The sequence below is a fragment of the Leguminivora glycinivorella genome, chromosome 2 (genome assembly GCF_023078275.1).
Source record: "Leguminivora glycinivorella isolate SPB_JAAS2020 chromosome 2, LegGlyc_1.1, whole genome shotgun sequence".
NCBI lineage: Eukaryota > Metazoa > Arthropoda > Insecta > Lepidoptera > Tortricidae > Leguminivora > Leguminivora glycinivorella.
Window position 1 is genome coordinate 31,164,451 of NC_062972.1, and position 7,867 is coordinate 31,172,317.

The following is a 7,867-nucleotide window of genomic DNA, read 5'->3' on the forward strand; positions in this document are numbered from 1 at the left end:
ATTTTACTTAAATTTCAATTCTTTTCTGATTTTTAAAAAAACAAACTCCTTGTAGAACTCATCCTACCTAATACAATAATAAATCAGTTTCTTAAATTATGTAAGTACTTATTTAGATATAGTTACTCCCTTCTTAATAATGGTATCGACGACATGAATTAGAGGCTCGGGTACCAAAAGTACGTTCCAATTCGTGAGCAAAATTTCACACGAGTAATCATATTGAGAGCTCTTACTCAACATAAGTAATTCCAAACTTATGTTTATAACTTATATTAAATCTCCAACCAAACCAAAATCAACCTGAACGAGTGAAAACAGGATTAACAAACAAATTGACACTCGTGTAAATATGATCAAAGCAATCCTATTAGAACCGAGGCCACCGAAGTCACAGAATCCCGTTAAGAATTCACACCAATCAAAACTTTACAAACTCATTTTTGGAAGTTTATTGAAAATTTATTCAAAAGACAGAGGTCCAAAAAGTTCCGCATAACTTGTCTCTGAGAACTTTGTCAAACTAAATTACAGTCGTTATGTTGATCATTCGATAGCCCCGTTTTATTAGTCTTTTAGAACGAGTTGGAAACCAGACTGGGATTTTACGGATGAATGGCGAAGGAAAAATATTTTATCTGGAGATTCGAGCGCATGATATGGAAAACTAAACAAGTTTGCTGCTATGCATACTGATACTCGTATGTCTTGAGATTTATCTCTTGCATGTAGGTAGGTATCACGAAGGAAATAAAATATAGATCATGAATCTTCTTTAAGTTTCCTTTTACACATTTTTAAGCATTTGGCAATTTTTTTAGTCTTGACTGCAGATGCCTCACGTTGGGTGCCAATTCTTGTAGTTATTTAAACTGGCGCCCAACGTGGGACGCCTGTGAAATTCCAGTTAATAGTGTTACAAGACTTACAAGGACGTATGAGATACCTATATGATTTATAACGTTTTTGTAGGATTTTTGAGTGTATTTATTGTTTTTGATATAATAATGTAATATATTCAATTATTGAAATATATATTATTTACTATAGGCTTACACTAAACTACATTCTGTATCTGGTAATGTTTTATGCAAAAATAAATTTTATATCTTTATCTTTATACGGTATTTTGAGTGAATGTTTGGCTGGCAGTTTTTGTAAATGATTGTATCTAATTCACGTTAAAATTAATTTTAAATAACGACAAAATACCTTCAAATCGTTCATAAAACTCAAAAACCTTGATTAAATCCTAATTAAGCCGGAGACAAAACCGATACTGTAACCCAAAACAATCAAAGAAGCGTCGAACAGTCGCTTCAATAACGAGCACAACATTCCCAATTAACGGACCGATGGCAGCCCTCGAGAAAAATCGGGGGAACGAATACCTGATTTGTGCTGCAATTCAGACGATAGGGTTGTCCTTTTGGTATCCAATTAGTTTTATTTTTAGGAATTATAAATGAAAATTCCGTCTAATCGAGGATCTGTAATGGTTCTTATCGCCTATTTATATAGATAATACATTTTTAACTATAAAACTCCCGTGAGACTCATACATATTTAAAAAAATATTTTAAGCGGGTTACTCACGTATTAAGTCGATATAGCGTTCGACATGTTTGTTTTTTTTTTTTTTTTTTTTTTTAATAGATAATACATATTTACTATTTGTTTATTTAATTTTTATTGAAAAAATAAACACAATGCAAACTTGTTGCCATATGGAATATTCTACCATTAAACCTTTGGGCGCAACAGAAAAGTTTTAAACGGTGCAAAATTGTGGTACTGTTTTAGCCGACGAGTTATTTTAAAAACTATAACTATCCAAGTTTTTCAATAATTACAATGTAATCAATGACAATAATATAGGTAATCTACATAGATTATTAACTAGATTTAGGGTTACTTGCATCAACCACAGTTAACAGGCACATCAACGGCATGCAGCAGTTGAAAATTCCCATACAAAAAAAAATGCAAACGCTAAATTCGGAGACAGACGGTTTGGTGCAACCGACCCTTAAGACAGGTAAAATATGTTTACCACAATCCGCGAATTATTTTATCAGCTCATCATTAAAAAAGCTAGTCGATATGACAAGATCATTGTAGGTGTGACGACGAGCGAAGCGAGGAAGAGTGTGTTTGATTAACTTAAAGTAAACAGCGTGTAAACATGAGCGTGCGAAGTAGGGTCTCCTGTTTCATTTATACTAAAATGTCTCATAGAATTATTTAGACTGAAAATCTCTTCCGGTAATAAAATAACTAAGTCAGAAACCAATCTTCGTTCAGGAACTAGTCCCCGTCCCTAGTTATTGAATCGTTTAAGTGCAGCCAGACGATTGTCCCGCGATCGCCAATAGCCAGTGTTTGGACAAGCCCCGCTGCTGGAAATTAAAACGCTCCGGCACACGCTCGCTTTGTGGCTCGAGTTTGCACAATCTTAGAATAGTGTTTTTATACGGATTGAACATTTCGTAGCTGTTTATCACATTAAAATTAATCAATTGTCCAATAAACATACTATTAATATATGTATGAGCTAAGTTCTTACCAAGTGGTAGTGGACTGTTGGCCATAGGTACAGTAAAAACCAGTAATAACTCTCTTAACAAACGTACGTCGCGCAACACATGCAAGCAGATTTGGATAAACGTGGATAAAAATAATATGCATAATTATATTTTTCGTGTTTTCTGACTTATATTATACTAATACTTTTAGTTAATAGTATTAAATATCAACATCTTACTTTGGCCGATGTCGAGTAAAATTTATAGTAATTTTGTTCAACCACGTGCTTTCGAACGCAGTAGGTACCTTCCGCGTCGCCGCTGCCGGACACTCGTGCATACGCGACTCACTTTTTTTGCTAGTTGTTCTCATGTTGTTGCTATGCTAAGGATTTTATTTTTGATCGCTGGCTCCAGTTTTTTTATACAATACATTTTTTAAACAAACAAACGTTCCGCCTGATGGTAAGCAGTCACAAATATGTACAACTTGTCACCCTTGTAAAGCAGTAACTATTTAACCATTGAAAATTCTGTAACTGTAAACGCGAGATGATTTAGCCAGATAAAACAAAAACATCAAATACATTGTATTCAGACAACTTGCAGGTATTTTCTATTTCAACTGGAAACGAGAGTTTGAGCTTTGCGAAACAGTGGAAAGTTACTAACGGAGTTAAACCACATTTGTGGGCTCCATTAGTTAACGGCGGAGTAACTTGCTTTATTATGTTATGTGCTAAACCTTCATACATTCTGCATTGAGAAATAGAAACTCGACACTTCAATAGAGTGCACCAAGGAAGTTGGGAGCAATTTTGACGGTCTTACTGGTGCTAATGTTATTTTAAACGCCAAACAAATATTACACGTCAAATAGATTACATTTTGGTATTTTCTTTCTTTTTTGGTAATATTTTTATCGCTTAAACACAGACAGTTTTTACAGTTAAGCTTTTTGTCTTGATTTGATCAGCGCCACTTTTCCCTCCCTCTGACTTTGCCCTTGCCAATACGTAAATAATCTTTGCTTGTTTTACGAATTTATTATTTATTAAAGCCTGATCAGAAATATATGACTACGCGCCATGCGCCATGTTGCGGAATTTTATTAGAACTATTTTCTTCATACTATACTGAACTGTCACCCCATACATCAAAATAACAGCTCCCTCCTGACAATAATCATATATGGCTTTATGAGCCTTTTGTGTCCCACTGATGGGCAAAGGCCTCCCCGTTCTTTTTCCATTTTTCTCGATCTTGAGCTATAAGTGGCCAGTCTGTCAAAAAGGAGTCCAAGTTATCCCGCAATCGCCAGCGAGATCTGTTTTATCTTTCACGAATAATTTTATTTATTGAAAACTATTTTGAAAATTACTTATTGATTTACTTATTGAAAAAAAAAATGAAAAAATGGATCGTTTAGGTAATCAGAGTTTAGGTCATAGGAGATCAGGGATGGCAACCTAGCTTAAACTGTGATGAGGCACCGACAGGGCGAGGCTTAAAACTTATCCTACGAATAGCCACTTCGCCCAAGGTTGCCACAGGGACGGGAAAAAATATTTTAATAACCTAACATAATTCTTAAACAAGGTGTTGCTAACTATACTATTTATTTATGGAACTTGTTTTCTGAAAATTATTTTTATTTATTTATTATTGACAAGCTGTGAGAGAAACCTTTAATTTGTTCCTTACAATTTGAATCGTTAGTTATACCACATTGCCTTGTGTTTTTGTCCGAAATTAAATAATGAACTTAATGAAAACGGATTTTCTTATTTTTCGACATTTCTTGTTTATGTAAATCTGATACCGGACCATAATAATATTAACTTTCGTCTACAAATTATCAATAAAATTCTACGAAATGTTGTTACTCGTACAATAACCTAATACATACAAACAACGAAAAGTCTGAAAGTGTCAATTTTAATCTTGTCTTATTGATTTTGTTATTTATTCGACCAGGATAAAACTCTACAACCCTATGAAACTTTGTTACTACTTATCTCCAAATTTCACATTCTTTGCTTAGCGTCAATTTGAAAAGTGGAGCGGACTACATTGTGGAATATCTACTGGAAGTTTGTATCAAAATTAATTTGAAATTAAATTATTATCCGGTAAAATTAACTTGATGATAATCCCGCAAAACTGAGTGCCGGCAACCAGAAATATATTAAATAATTTTCTAAAAAATATAACAAAAACCAGATACAAATTTTATTTTTTTGGGGTTTTGCAGAATATATATTACAAAACCCTAGCAGTAAAGAAATTTTCAGAATTAAAAATGTTCAGCAGAAGTTATGTTCAAAATCCTTAATTCGCAAACGAACACAGGCATTTAAAATAACAAAGCTAGATGCTGCGAATTTCGATATTGCTGGGTATATAGCTTTGAATTTTAAACCCTACCTGGCTTGAAGGGGAGGGGGGGGGGCAACTACTCTATCTATCTCTCTAAAGACGCAAAAGGTGTAAGAACACCCTACAATCACAAATACAGTAATTAATACTTCTCTCAAATACAAACTAATCAAAATGTTTCCCTACAAAATCTAGCCTAATAAACCATTAAAGAATCTCTGTTTGTGGAACCCGTCCAGCGCCGATTACCGTAAAAGTCGAGCGCTCGTCAAAATTTCTCTGCGGATGAGAGTCGCACTGTCGCAGTTCCATTTCCATCGGACAGACTTGTTCCTTTTGCAGATCGTGAGCGAGAGATAGCTCAAGGCTAAACCAACGAGATGAGACCAATTAGAGACATACCAACCAAACTACGTTGCGATTTTGACGGTCGATGCAAAATGTTATTTAAAATTTCAGACTTCAACGAAAATATGACGTCTGCACAGTCGTTTCGTTGATGTTAACTCTTGCGCAGGAGGGTATATGAAGATCGTTGCCAATGCCAACATAGCTTGGTCGACTCTAGTTTCCTCAATCAGTAAATGTACATTCTGACAGATCATAATATCGATTTAAAGAGATTGGGCGATTAGCTTTATAGTTCATATTCATATCATTTATAGTTATCATCTGTCACCGTATTTCAGAAATATGATAATTGATAATCGAGATCTAAATTCGTAAAGAAATGATGTACAGTACCTAACCTACATACTAAATCACAAACAAATTGTCAGAATACGCATACACATTGTGTAACGATTTATGATTTTTGATACAATAATATTTTAACCTTGTATATCGATTTTCCGTGTCCGTAACGTGATCTTTGCTATTAATTTCAGGATTTCCATAATTGTCCAAATATCAATATCAGCCATCAACTTATTTTTACGCAGGTAAATCGGAGTCCAACTCTCGCTAAGAAATCAGAATCCACGGACAGTTGGCTTAACTGGGCTCTATCTTGCAGCGCGGGCGTGACATCCTTGCAAATTTTATTATCGGATTTCTATGAAAATTCTACTTTTTTCACTCCTGTGGGTAGTGGGTCCTTTTACCTATGGTATAACTAAAAATATAGGTATTTAAATGCTGCAACATTTGTGGTTTTCATATAGCACAATTTGCTATCGTTAGTGAAAGAGTGATGTCATGTCATATACGTTGCAGCAAAATTACGTACAATGACTCTAATAGTTATTTGTTATACAAGGGGGCAAAGTCGTATTTTAATGCCGAGTGTGGAATTGAAAAACGAGCAAGTGAAAGGATTCTATAGTTGAACCACGAGCGAAGCGAGTGGTTCGAGAATAGAATCCTGAACTTGCGAGTTTTTTAACACACGAGAAGTAAAATACATTTGCACCCGAGTGTAACACAAAACTTTTCCCCTCACTATAGCGAGGAAACTACAACGCAAAAAATGCGTTTTCACCACACCAACTGGTAAAGGCTTTCTTTGCTATTCGAAAACAGATAGCAAAATTGCATTTTATCCACAAGGGGGCAAAGTAATTTCATACAAATTTTAACTCGATGTCTTAATTTGGCTGCTAGATTTTACCTATAAATGATGATTTTGAATCATAAATATTGAATAAATTTATGGATTTCATTTATTTTGATGTTTTATAGTCAGTATTTTGTTTGTGTTGGTGTGGTGAAAAATTTTGTGTTTCACTCGGTGGCAAAGTTTGTTTAACCTTCGCGCCTTGATACCCTCGCAACGCTCAAGATTCCACTTTTTGAACCACTCGCTACGCTCGCGGTTCAATATTGGAATCTTTCGCTTGCTCTGGTATCAATATTGGCACGTGCGGTTAAACAACTACTTTGCCCCCTTGTAAAACAAATAACTATTATCACTGCTTCCAGTAGTTCCACAGGTGGTAAATCATCTTTATTACTAGATTCACCTATTTTTATCAATTTTAAAGCAGTTAATTTGACTTTATTCAAGGTCAAATTACTTTACCCACTAGTGGATAAAATGCGTTTTTACCCGCTGGTATTAAAGGACAAAACACGTGTTTCTGAGCTAGTGAGGGGAAAAATATTTTATCTACTTATATAGGTACGTTCAAACAAGGTAAGTCCATCAAAGTTTCTCAACCATGGATTCTCTATATAAGTGTGTTAGGTTTGCCCCAGTATTTATATCATCCTTTTTTATTGTAATGCACAAAAGCCGCAGCAGTACTGCCGCAACAGTAATCCAGCAGCAATATAAATACAACTTTAAGGCACTGGTCCCACCGCGAGCTAGTAAGCTACGAGTATGAGCTATCGGCTATAAAAATAAACAAAAGATAAGCACTCCGTGCAAATAAAAGAGACACGGCGATATTAATAGCTCACCGCTGGGCGAGTAACTATAAACATCGCCGTGTCTATTTTATTTACACGGGAGTGTTTATCTTTTGTTCGTTTTTATAGCCGATAGCTCATAGCTTACTTAACTAGCTCGCGGTGGGACCAGTGCCAAAAGCTAGGAACAAATTATGGAACGCGTCACGCGGACGTGACTGATAACCGCGACTGATAAGTGTGCACAGTCTTAAAACATCCAGCGCGCCAGATTTCGTCCGGATGTCCGAACACTCAAGGCCACGTCCCCTAGTTTACACAATTCAGTGTATATTCATTATCTAGATCGCGGCAGAGGACAGCGTCCGCTGTAGGCTTGTGTAGGACATGTACTAATAGTACAAAAGACACGATTCCATGCACTGTACTAGACCGAATTACTCCCAAATGATTCTGCTCCCTAGGAGCGAAAGGAACGAAGAGCCGAGAACTAACAATGACAGCAAAGCGATCCGTGTGATCCGACAGCAACCGAACTAGAACCGACGGACTCGGACCGAGAATGCGCGAAAATGGCCGATCAGCTCTCGGCTAGTACGAGCGAGCGTTAC